Source organism: Lolium perenne, chromosome 5 (assembly GCF_019359855.2).
Source record: "Lolium perenne isolate Kyuss_39 chromosome 5, Kyuss_2.0, whole genome shotgun sequence".
NCBI classification, from domain to species: Eukaryota; Viridiplantae; Streptophyta; class Magnoliopsida; order Poales; family Poaceae; genus Lolium; species Lolium perenne.
The window spans coordinates 198,706,157-198,718,811 of record NC_067248.2 but is presented as its reverse complement, the minus strand read 5'-3'; the positions used below and the strand labels follow the sequence as shown (position 1 = coordinate 198,718,811).

The 12,655-nt window shown below is 45.7% G+C and overlaps 1 long non-coding RNA gene across 3 annotated transcripts; it reads right to left on the bottom strand.

Annotated features, from left to right (window-relative positions):
* Window positions 1-6,843: 6,843 nt before the first annotated feature.
* On the bottom strand, window positions 6,844-11,209 carry LOC127301541 (uncharacterized). Of its 3 annotated transcripts, XR_007852177.2 has the most exons (7): window positions 10,731-11,205; window positions 10,038-10,120; window positions 9,599-9,648; window positions 8,906-9,017; window positions 8,273-8,412; window positions 7,653-7,768; window positions 6,844-7,545 (listed from the first exon to the last, which is right to left on the bottom strand). It is a non-coding gene; the product is annotated as an uncharacterized lncRNA (long non-coding RNA). The 3 variants fall into 3 exon arrangements; XR_011745411.1 differs by having other exon boundaries at window positions 8,906-9,648; window positions 10,731-11,209; XR_007852178.1 differs by lacking the exon at window positions 9,599-9,648 and having other exon boundaries at window positions 10,731-11,204.
* Between the last annotated feature and the right edge of the window lie 1,446 nt (window positions 11,210-12,655).

The following is a 12,655-nucleotide window of genomic DNA, read 5'->3' as shown; positions in this document are numbered from 1 at the left end:
TTCACCTCTTCATCCCCCCTGCTCCAAATTAGCCGTCAGCCAAAAAAAACCCCTCCTTCCATAGCCATGTCGTCCTCTTCCTCCTCTTCCGTTTCTCTCCAATCCTCTCCCTCAAGCGAGTCGATCCCAGGGCACAACCAGATGGAGGCGTATAACAGGCGCGCTCCCAAGCATTGGGACGAGCGGGAGTGGGACTTCGATTTCGTGCCAGAGGGCCGACCCGAGGACCTCGTCTGGTCAGATGGGGCCATGATGATGACGAGGAAGAAGCCTCCGCTGAAGGTTACAGTAGCAGCAACGAGGAACTCGTCGACAGCAGCAATGACGGCAGCTACCCGAGCGACGGCGAAGACAGCAACAGCCCTTAGAGTAGGGACCTACTAGCATAGGATTAGCAGTAGCAATCTGTTCCTTTTGTTGAACAATCGGCTTCTCTTTGTAAGAAATCTTATTATTAATGAAAAACTTCCTTTGATTTTGCCGATGTCCTTTATGCTGACTTAGCCGATTTTTAGCCTAACCAATGCTCAATGTCTCTCCCGATAATCTGCGAGACAGGCCAATTCAGTCATCCCTCCGAGTTAGCCAGCTCCGCCGACGACGATAGCACTTGGTACAGCCGATCGCAGCAGGCCGGCGATTTGGTCTTGAGCGGGCGTCTTTAAGAGAGCCCTGTAACTGTTGCTGAATCAGCTTGGATGCTGAAACTGATAACTCCGTAACAAAGCACCACTCTTCAGAACAGTTGCGATGTAGAGCCAGCCAATTCCAACCAAATTGGCTCTCCAGAGCCAAGAACCTTTCGGGCGAGTTGCCCCCCAAGCCTCATCCAAGGCGAGAACAGTAATGAATCAGCCAAATGTGTTACCATCGGCTTCCGAGTTATAATGCAGAACCAGCCGATTCCAACAAATCGGCTCTCCAGAGCAAAGATTTTTCAGGGCGAGCTGCCCCCCGAGCCTCTTCAGCTCCCATCAAAACGTGGCAGGGAAGCTTACGCCCAAAGAACCGACGCACTGAAAGGGTTCGGAAAGATCAGCAAATCTGTTCCTTGAACTAAGAAACCTCAAACATAATGGCTTTCCGACTCCTCCTAGTTCAATCCTTTGCACCTTGCTGATCAGCTCGGCTCCTCGTCTTTGGCAGACTGATGCAACTTCCGGTGAGGATGTTTTGAATTTCTGATGCCCTCCAAGACTCTGGACGTAACAACCTCTGAAAGTGACATCGACCAAGCCGCCACCTTAGTCCACGCCAGGCAAAAACGCCATAGCCGCTTGATTCGTTATCGGCTGTGCTCATGCTCCTAGGATAGGTATGCAGACTTGCAGAAGGAGTTGGAGGTCTTGAAAAGGAATTCATCCAGTAGAGCCTCTCCTTGTAAACCAACTGCTCCATCGGGCTTCTGCTTATATCAGCTGTACCTCTTGAGTCGATGGCCATGCATCGGCTTTCTATTTTTTTTTACTGGCCGATTTTTTTCTATCGGCCCCCAACATTTCACTGCACACATGTTCATCTGCACATGTTCGCCTCACATGTTCACCTGATTAGGTGCCCCCCCGAGCCGAATCTGTCAGGGAACTGCAGATATCGGCTCTGTAATTTAGCCAAGGCATCGTATTTGCACGTCGACTCCGGTAGGCCCAATGTTGATTTTTCCTAACTCATCAGTCGACGTAAAACCGCTGCCCAGTAGATTCCAAGCAGAACATGTGGTGAGGATAATTTTGGCCGATTGCTGGAATCGGCCTCCATATTGAATCGCTCAAATGAAGGTTTTGTAACGTTCCTTCATAGATCTTTGGGGCCGATCCCAAGGATCGGCCTCGCCACGTTTGCTCATCGGTTTGCTCTTGCTACATGGTCAGGCCAGTGGATAAGACTAGCCTAACCCTGCCTTTCGTCACGTTGATGTGCTCGCAGTCGTCAAAATTGGGTGCCTCGTGTAATCCTGGAGCACTAAACTCCGTCGGAAGGACGAGCACCATGTTTGTGCCAGCCGATGTCTCATCATCGGCTTTCTTTTGCTTGGGGCGCCACTCCATTTTCCGTGGTCGACCCTCTTCATCCAGGGTTCGCTGAATTTTCGCGGCCAGATCAGGCCGCGCCTTCCCTAGCGTGTGCAGGTATAACCTTTCGGCTTCCTCCAAGCCGCGCAATCGCTAAACCCTACGCTTTTGGGAACGGCTGAGTCCATCAGGGCACCACCTTGGCCGGTGGTACCTGTCTTCTTCTTCTTCTTCTTCGTTTTCCGAATCCTCGAGATCTTCCACCCGAGGGGACTCAGCGCGTTTGCTTCGAGGTGGGAGAGGCCCTAAGCGTTGGAACACGGACGCGTTAGCTGCCTCCTTCTTCTTCTGGTTACATTCTGGGCAATTGCCGATTGTAGGCAATCGGCTCATTCCTGAATCCCAGCAGTGTCTGAAGAAGGGGCAGTCCCAGTGCCTATCCTCGTCGTCCTGCTCCCTCGACTTTTCCTTGGCACGGCGCTCGTACTCCTCCTCATCGCGATCATGCTGACGATGTCTCCTGGCGTCCCCAGCCAAACGGTCTCTATCATCATCGTCGCTGGATCGTCGGCGTTGGCTATATTGACTCACATACTTATTGAGGAGGTGATCAGAGAGGGGTCGCTGATATCCTATGTTCTTCACTTCTCCCTCTGTGACGTAGCGCTTGCCATCGTGACGGAGCCGATCGCGTGGAGCGGCCTCCTCTGTGTCCTTGCTACGAGAGCAGCTGCCCTCGTCTCCATCCTTGCCAGTGGTGCCCGTGTCCTACCATGTTGATGCCGAACGAGGATCCTGGTGGCAACCTTCAGGGTAAGTGCACTCCACCATGTTAACGGCGGGGAAGGGGTGGGTGTCGACCTTCATGGCGTACTGGTTGAAAATCAGACGTCCTTGTTCTATCGCCATTTGGATCTGCTGACGCCACACCCTGCAGTCGTTGGTGGCATGGGAGACCGAGTTATGCCATTTGCAGTATGGCTTTCCATTCAGCTCCTGTACCGTGGGGATTTTGAGGCCTTCGGGTATCTTCAACTGCTTCTCCTTGAGTAAGAGGTTGAAGATTTGCTCAGTTTTGGTCACGTCAAAATCGAACCCTCTGGGCGGACCTGGTGGCTTTACCCATTTGCAGGACACGGGGGTTGTCCCCCGAGTCCATTCAGCCACTGCTACCTCTTGATCTCCCGCAGAGCCTTCGTCTTCATCTGCCTCAACCAGGACTACCGCACGCTTGAATTTGTCCTGGTACAAGTCCGGGTGGCGCTATTCATATGTCGACAGCTTCGAACCATGTGCGCCGGTGAAGGGTAGTCTGCTTGGGAGGCCATATCCTTGATTTGTGAGGCGAGGCCCACCACCGCCAACTCGATCGCTTCTTTTTCGATCACACGAGCCGAATAACATCGGTTCCTCAGATTTCTGAAGCGCTGGATGTATTCTGACACTGTTTCTCCACGCTTCTGACGTATTTGAGCTAGATCGGCAATGCCGGCCTCGGAAGCTTCTGAGTGAAACTGCATATGGAACTGTTCTTCCAACTGCTTCCAAGTCCGGATCGAGTCCGGTGGCAACGAAGTGTACCACCCGAAAGCCGATCCCGTGAGGGACTGTGCGAAGAACCTCACGCGTAGTGGATCCGACGCTGAGGCCGTTCCTAGCTGTGCCAAATATCGGCTCACATGCTCGATGGAGCTGGAACCATCCGATCCACTCGAATTTGGAGAAATCAGGGAGCCGATATTTGGGTGGTAGCGGGACCAATTCGTACTCGTCGGGGTACGGCTTGGAATAGCCGATTGTCCTCCTTTTCGGTACCATGCCGAACTGGTCTCTCAGGATCGTACTGATTTGATCCGCGGTGCTGGCTGCGGGAGTCGAACTCTGAAGATTCGCCGGGGTGGCGTACTTAGCCAGCCATGCTTGCTTTTCCAGCTCTGAGCCAACTGCATCTGCTTCTCAAGATCTGTCGCTGACGTTCCTCCTGCTTTTCCAGAAGTCCCTGCTGTCACGGCCTGGTTTGTGAGTGCCCGATTACATGATGCGGCACATATGTGCACATGTACCCGTGAGGGATCTCCTTAGGCGCCTCATGCAAGAACTGGCAGTCGCTAGGGTCACCACCGATCTTGTAGACGACGAATGCCGGTGAATTCGGCACTTCTGGTGCTGCCAACGCAAATGGCAGCGGTGGACAGGACTGGAGTGGCATCTCTCCCTGGTATGTCCCGAGAGCTGGTCCTGACGGAGAGTACTGGTGTCTCATGATCTCCTGGATCACCCGGAGAGCGACACGCTCCAAAGTGTTCACCAGGTTCTCAGAGTGGCGGTGCAGCGAGTGAGCCACCATGTAGTTAATCTCCTGACGCAGGGACCTGGTGCGTTCTTCTGACGGGGCGGACAGGTCTATCCCATCGAGCGCACCATCAGGCGAGAACCCCTTCCACCTGATGCCATGTGAACGGGTTCTGTGAAAAGAGCCGATGAGGTCGGCCTCGAGGATAGCTTTGACCTCGTCATACTTCTTCTTGAGCTCGTCGGTCAGATCCTCGTACGTGACTGGGGTGCCGTCCGCCATCTCAGATGTAGATGGCGATGTGGTTGACGTCGAAGATTGTCCCACCGGGCGTGCCAGAATGTGTTGCGGTCAGAAACCCACCGGCGAGCAGCGACGGGCAACACAGTAGAGCCGGGAACAACTTAGGGCTGCGGCTGGCCCTGGTCCCTCCGAGCGACGGCCCGCAAAGCCTCCGGCACGCACGTCCGATGCTGATGCAAGGGCGTGCCACCTGACCTATACCTGGTCAGGAAGGTGATGGAGATGCCTCGCTTAGTTTCCTGCATGGCATACACGTAAACATTAAATACGAGCCTCGATCGGCTCTCAGGTTATCCTGTGAATCGGCTCAAGGAGCCGATCCACCCATGATTCGTACGAGGTGTACGAATATATGGTGGTCCTGCTTGATCAAGATAAAGCTAAAACGATCTACGACGATTTAGGGTTTTCACCGCATAATCGGATCATCCTACTCACGATTGGGCCTCGCGGTCACGTACGGTGATCGTAAGCCGATCCTAGACAAGGCCTAAAAACCAACACGAGGTTGATCCCCGGAACATCCTGTCTAGGGCTAGCAAACTACACCCTACGCGTCGCTGGATCCTCCAACCCTTTGTAAGGGCTAACTATTGCAGATATTAAACTAATCCTTGAAGAACAAGGAGCAACCGTAACGGATCGGATCTACTAAATAATGATCAAGCGGGGTGCCGCCCTTACACCTAAGATAGGTGTAAGGGCGGCTAGATGTATAAGGGTTGCACTACGACAGCATATGATACGAAGAACAATGCTAACCCTAACACATCTAAGATAACTACGTTGCTCGCCATCAAAAAGGCTTCAGTACGAGCAACGCATGGTAACGAATAAACTTGTACTGCCTAGATCGCAAGATGCGATCTAGGCAGCATGATGCTTACCCGGAAGAAACCCTCGAGACGAAGGAGTTTGGCGATGCGCCTAGATTGATTTGTGTTGAACGATGGTTGTTGTTTATTTCATAAACCCTAGGTACATATTTATAGTCCGTAGACTTTCTAACGTGGGAATAATCCCAACCGTGCACGAGGCAAACTCTAACTAACCGACACGTAATCTACTATGTTACAGATACACGGGCAAACTAGCCCAAACTTTGCATAACAGGCCGATTCACGTCTTTCTTCCATGTATATTCTTTAAGCCCATCTTGATCGCGGCCCACCTCTGACTCGGTCAAATTCTGGTGATAACACAACCTTTGCCGATAGTCAACTCGAAAAGATCCATGTTTCCAACAAATTATACAAGAAATTATTAGATCTCCATTTTCAAATTTGGAGCAAAAAAATTGCCACTTGATATATTTGACTTTGTTTCAAAGTCGTACTTTTTTACATAGTTGCATGTATAATTCACGCATTGGACCCTACAGTGAATACAATATGACCATATGACATGGTGGTGGTCGATTGTGGACGTTGCAACCAAAAAACGGGCTTAGAAAATTTAGGAAAAAAAAGATAAAAATGATCAATTACAACATGAGGAAAAAGCATCTTAATTTTTTTTCCCTCAAAAACTATCTTAAGAATTATCTCTTGAAAAATATGGAAATGGAAGAGTAGCAATGAAAACTTTATATGTTTAGAAATAAAGAGATAAATATGTAAAAAAAATCAAGGAATATTATGGAAAAGCCTAAAAATTATAGATATGAATAGTTATGATTTTTTTGCTTGAAATGCTTGCCTTAGTCGATTTCTTGAAATTTATATTTTCTATTTTTGTACGATAACCCAAAAAGTTCTAGATACATTTTTTTATAATGTTTTATATTATTATTTAAATAGACTGTCACGTGTGCCAGATTTTGGCCCAAGTGAGAGACAACAACAGTTCATATAGATTTTAAGGGTTCCAGTGGCCGAACCTAAACTAAGCCAATAACAGAATGATTAAAATACTTCCGTTCCATAATATAATCCCTTTTTTTTTGGAAAGCTAGGACTTTTTTGAAAGCTGACCGTTCAAATTAGTTCTCACAATTTTGTCAGATTTTGCTGAAACTAGACATTGTGTGTAGGTTCGCTAAAATCTTTCGTCAACTGATATAGAATGGAGAGTGTAATTTTTAATTTTTTATACAGTTCTTTTGTAAGGAAAAAATGGATTGCAATTTATGAGCATCTTCTGCAGCTATGCTTTCAAGTTGACAAACCAAATCTGGCATATATGATTGTTTTAATGTCTCTTTCTAAATTACCTTATCCAAAACTATGTGTCTCATTTTGTAAGAAAATGGGCATCTAGAATGCAGACCTCTAACAAATAATTTGTTAATCATACATTGAAGTTCTGATCCGGTGCAGTTCATCTCCATCTCCATCTCCACTAATATAAAAGGTCCCAGAAGGGGGCAGATCCATTAAATCAGAACCAACCAAAACAGGTCGTATGGTCTAGATCAGCCCGGACGGACAACCATCTCCAATCGTTACGTTAATTGAACAGTCCGGACGAATCTCCACTAACGCATCTCCAAATAAAACCGTTACCAAAACATGCCCACCTTCATCCCGCACGACCGTCGCCTCGCAGCTCCCCGGCCGACCTTCGTCCCCTCGCCAATCTTCACCCGCACGACTGTCGCCTCGCAGCTCCCCGGCCGACCTTCGTCCCCTCGCCGATCTTCATCCGCACGACCGTCGCCTCCCAGCGCCCTCGCGACCTTCGGCACCACGGACTAGCGACAGCGCCGTCGCCCTACACATGCCAACTCGAACTGCTCCATGTCCATCAACTCACCATGGTCAATAGCTAGACCGTAGTTGCCGCCAACCGTCGCCAGCAAGTCCTTCACGAAGGATACCATCGCGGATCATCACCAACAAGACGTCACCGCCGACACCATCGAGGACGCCGCCCAGCACCTGCCGTCGGCAGCTGCTCCTCCAACTCCAGCTGCTCCAAGGAGGCTGCCTCACATCCCTGCACACGCGGCTTCACATCAAATTTCAAGGTACCGGAATGAAATAGCAATGTACAACTTACATCAAATAGAATTAAATCTTGTGACTATTAGAAAAGCAATGTACCATTTAATCATACTGACAATTTGTACGTAACAAGTTATCTTGTTGAATGAATGATAGATGAAGCTAATTCCCCTCAGTGTTGTCCAATTGAACCACCTTTCCTTCACATTCGGAATCTAACCAGAATTATAGAAAAGAGTTACAAAGAAATACAGTTAGTTCAAGACTCAACTATGTGTTGTGTCAAACAAAGACTAAATCTGTGTCTATAATTCAAAATGAAATAGAGCTAACATAAACTTCAGGCTTATGTACAACAAAGACACACAAGCAGCAGCCCTGCTTACACCTAAAGCCCCAAGCTATAGTTTTACTTGGTGCATACAGTTCATGAGACGATCAAGTAATAAAACAAATACAAGCATCCTCTTCCTTACATCTTTGCATGCTAAAATGAAATAAATCGTTATCATAGAGCTATTACTAGGAAAGGTTGGATTGCATCATATCCATTGTCTACAATCTACAAGTAGTGTAGGCGAGGAAGAGGAGGAGCAGAAATCAGCAAGTATATGTATGTGTACATGAGGAAGACGAATGGCCGTGGTATATGTATGAGTACATCTCAAGAATCTAAAACACAATAACATAATCTTATGAATTTGATTGCCACCCCTCACCTCCTCGATCTTCTTGAATATTTTAGGCCGGTGGTCACTGGTCATGTCCTCGCACAAAATCAACATCTCTGCCTTAACTTGGAGTTGCATGGCATGCCTGATAGAGATTGACATGCTGCATGGCCCATCAGCATTACTACCTTGAGCAGCAGCCATAAAACAATTTAGGACAATGCAATGATATAAAAGAACTCAACTATATGTTTCAGAGCCACAGTTTCATACACATCTTGAAAAAGTAATAATTAAACATCATGTGTGTGGATGTTCCACCTGCAAATTCAGTATGATAAGGCGCACCTATTCTTCAGATCACGTGTGCATATAAACTATTATGTCAGCTAGCAAAATCGTTGATTAGCACAAAATTGGAAACCCAGGGATCTTTTCTTCTCTACTAAAAGAAATAATTAACCATGGAAGGCGATTGATAATGCACCCAAAAAATAACTTCAAAAGGAAATTGATGATTCATCCTCTCTTATGAAAGAAAATAATATTAGCCATGCGAGTACATTGATAACACAAGGATTTCCCATCAATAATAAATGTGCAACAAAAGGATATAACTCATTAGTTCGACCGATACACACAAGGTTAAAACTCGACATGACACGACAAGACATATGTTACCTCATAAGTTCATTTCTGCCATGTGAGATCTCTTCTTCCCTCATTCTGGCCATAAAGTCTCACTGGACCAAGAATTCCAGCATTCCAAGTCTTGAAAATATTTTCCAACATTCTATGACAGAGAGTGGAATAAAAATGAGTATGAAAGCTCAAATAGAAGACGATTAATCGTGTGTGCCACATGCATCTCAAAAATATAAACAGCTGGGAAGAAGTTAGTACGGAAAGTGACATCACATTTGCAACCAGGATGGATGTTTGACTGCTTTCTGTAGTGGTAGCTGATAAACCTAAGAAGCTGTTATGCTTACTTCAGATTTCTTCTTAGGTTTTTCAAACTTTTATGTTTACTGTGTTTTACAAAGCTCAAATTTTCACATATGCTGCAGTCTTTTAATACCATTTACTTTTGCAGGCAAAGGAAGCATAACAAAACATGTCATCATCGAACCGTACTCCAATTCAGGACATAACCAACGGGCAAAACCTAGGTGACTAACAACAATGACTTTGTTTAAATCGCTTGCTGTTATATAAAGTTTATTTTGTCGTACATGCAGATCATAAAGAGGTCAAAAGGAAAAGGGATAGAGAATATTATGCTAGACATAAAGATGAGATTTCAAGGCGCCGGCGTGAAGCATGATAACTTAAAAAACAAGCAATTATACTGGATAATCTCAATAACGATACCGCAATATGGCATACACCATCTGTTGGACAATCGGGAGTCACCCAGACACCTGCAACAGGTAATGCGTTCTTAACATCTGCTATCATATACATGGTGTAATTTTGGATGCAAGTATATATATGTCATACTAATTTATCATCTGCTATCATATTTTAGGCATGGCTCCATTTGTGCAGCAGACAAATGCATCTCAACTTCCTCAACCAGATTCATGGCAATCCTATGCAGATGGTTCGCTCAACCATAAAGCAGGTAGACCAATATGCGACATTACGGAATTTACTTTACAAATATAAATATTTGGGATAACCATGTCACATTAAAATGGTACATAAAGCTCATTGAAGTAGAATTTGGGATAACCATATAAGAAAGCTGGGTAGCAATTTATCCAATTCATGCAACAAATTATAGTATGGAGAGTATATGGAAGATTACCCTTGAAACGTAGTTCACTGATTTATGTTTTCTTCTGCCTGCTCTTTGGTTCCTCACCTGGTTTGCTGCTTGCTCTTCCCTCCCTGAAATGCCATATTACTTTGAGATGGCAAACGATTCATGTACAAGCATACACTAACCAACCTATTTACATTTTGGAGAAGGCATATGAACTGAAAAGATTCAACTACTGTTATTCAGATAAAATTATCTCGCATACACAGGAAGCACAAAGCTTTCTCTGATAACCGTCTAAGGGAACTCACAGTAGCAACATCTCAATTCACGTTACAGACACAATGACATTACCATCGCAGATTCTGGCATATGGGTAGTGTTCCCTATCTTTGCATATCAGTTTTTGACTTTAACTTAGCTGAGAGATAGATTAGCTGAAGATTAGAATTCCTACGGCACATTAGATTCATTAATCTATTTTCACCCACAGAGAGAAGAACCCATTACAGTACATGACACAAAAAACAATCTTCAGTGCGGAAAATTGAATGCCCAATTTCCTAAACAGAGCAAATATAGTGCAGCCAACAAATTAAGCATTGCTAAGCAAGCATTATCGGGAAGACCCAATGCAAAACCGGAACATCAAGCACAACCTAGCACTGTATTATTATTACAATTCAATATTTACAGCAAGATGCAAAAGTTAGGAACCAGGCAATATAGCACCAGTACCTTCAGGCGTGATGAGAGGGCCTGGCCCTGGAAGCGGCGACTGAGCTCGACAACTATCCATGTACGGGAGGAGATATCAGCGGAGGAGGACGGCGAGCGCGAGCTGTAGGCGCTCAGCGACGGCTGACTCGAGGGACATGCGAGCGGGGGCAAGCTGGGTGATCCACGCCTCCGCTTCCGCCTCTGAAGAACTCGAGCACCTCCCAGTCGCGGGTCACCGGCCGGAGGTGGTCATTGATGTGGAGGCGTCGGTCACACGGGATGCGAGATGGGGGAGAGCTGGAGCTCAGAGGAGGGATCAGGGTGTTGCAGGGATGGGGGACGGGGTGGGGGAGAAGAAGCACCGCCGGGGTTGGTCTCCGGTCATGGAGCCGCGGTCTGGTCGCCGGCGTTGGAGCAGATGTACGGAGCAGTGGGTGAGTGCGATTTTTTTTTCACTTCAGTGCTATTTGCTCCAGTGCGTGCAAATGCAAGGACAGGGAGAGAGTGAGAGCGACGTGGTCGTCTCGGGCTGTCGGCCTTCAGGTGAGCGTGGGCCGTGGGCTGAATATTTTTTCTTTTCATATACTATAAGCTATAAAGAGAAAAACATTGTTCTTCCCTAAAAAAAGAGAAAAACATTGTTCTTAAATTTTTTTTTGGCAATTTTGAAGGGTTTTTTCCGAATAATTATTGTCCTTATTGAATATATATGTAAAATCTTGTGTCATAAAAAATCTGTAATCATGCAGCTCATCGTGTGGTATCTGTATGATAAAATTCATGGAATACTTCACGGGGAATATTTTATCCGACATTCCTGAATAGGTATATTTTGCTCCATATCGTGATACTTATTCCATGTTCTATCATTTTTATTTGAAAACTAAATTTAGTTAATTGCTTCATTAATAGGTCAATATGATAGATTTTAGAAGCAAACTACCGGAAATTTTGGTGGATTCACATTTAAATGATGATAATATAAGGAATCGAGACTCTACAAGACAATTCAAAATAATAATATTTTATTTTATCATAAATTATAATACGTGTGTGGCACGTGCACCTTTACTAGTATCTAAAAGCACCGAGGCAAAATAATAGGGAAGAAAAGCCATCAACATATTGGTTAGATGCAGACTGAAAAATAGTAGTCTACACTAATACTTTATCAATGAAAAACGCATCTGCCTCCGTTGATTAACGTAAGGAAACTATGCTTTCCAACGTTTACACTTTGACACATAATTTTCAATAGTATATTTGTTGATACTCGTTTTGGGCCGATGGCTAATCAAGAACATAATTCGGCGTTCGGCGTGACAGAGGAAAATAGATAAGACGCAGTTGGAAATATTCACTCAATGAGTTTTTATTGCTCATTTAGGAGACATCATGTCCACCTTATCAAGTTGTGCCATGATCCGGCTTGATAGCCGATTATGTTGGCAGTCAGAGGTGATCTCGAGGATCGATATATGAAGGCTTCCATTAGAGATCCTTTAAGATGACCTCAAATGAAGAAGTGATATAAACGAAAGTTGTGCATCTCGTCGAAACAAGCAACTTTGGTTTTTGAGTCATCGCGATCCGAGCTAGTATGCAACTTGTGGAGACAAAATACAGCTGAAACCTGAATTACCGAGTCTGAGGCGCTCGACCATCGAGGTCTCTAAGGTCAGGCGCGAACTGAGGCTGAGGCTGAGACAGAAAGCCGGAATTGATCGTTTTTCTTGCGACCTCAATTTAACGATTAATATGAGCTCAGATGAAAAAGTTGTCAACATGAAAGTTCTTCGTTTTTTCGAGAAGAACAACTTTGTTGTTTACGAGATTTTCTTCTGAGATCGTTTACTGCCTCGAAAAGGGCCCGCAATGTGCAGATACGTTTTTGACCGAACAGTTATAGAAAGTTCGGACCAAACCATCCGAATTGGATCCAA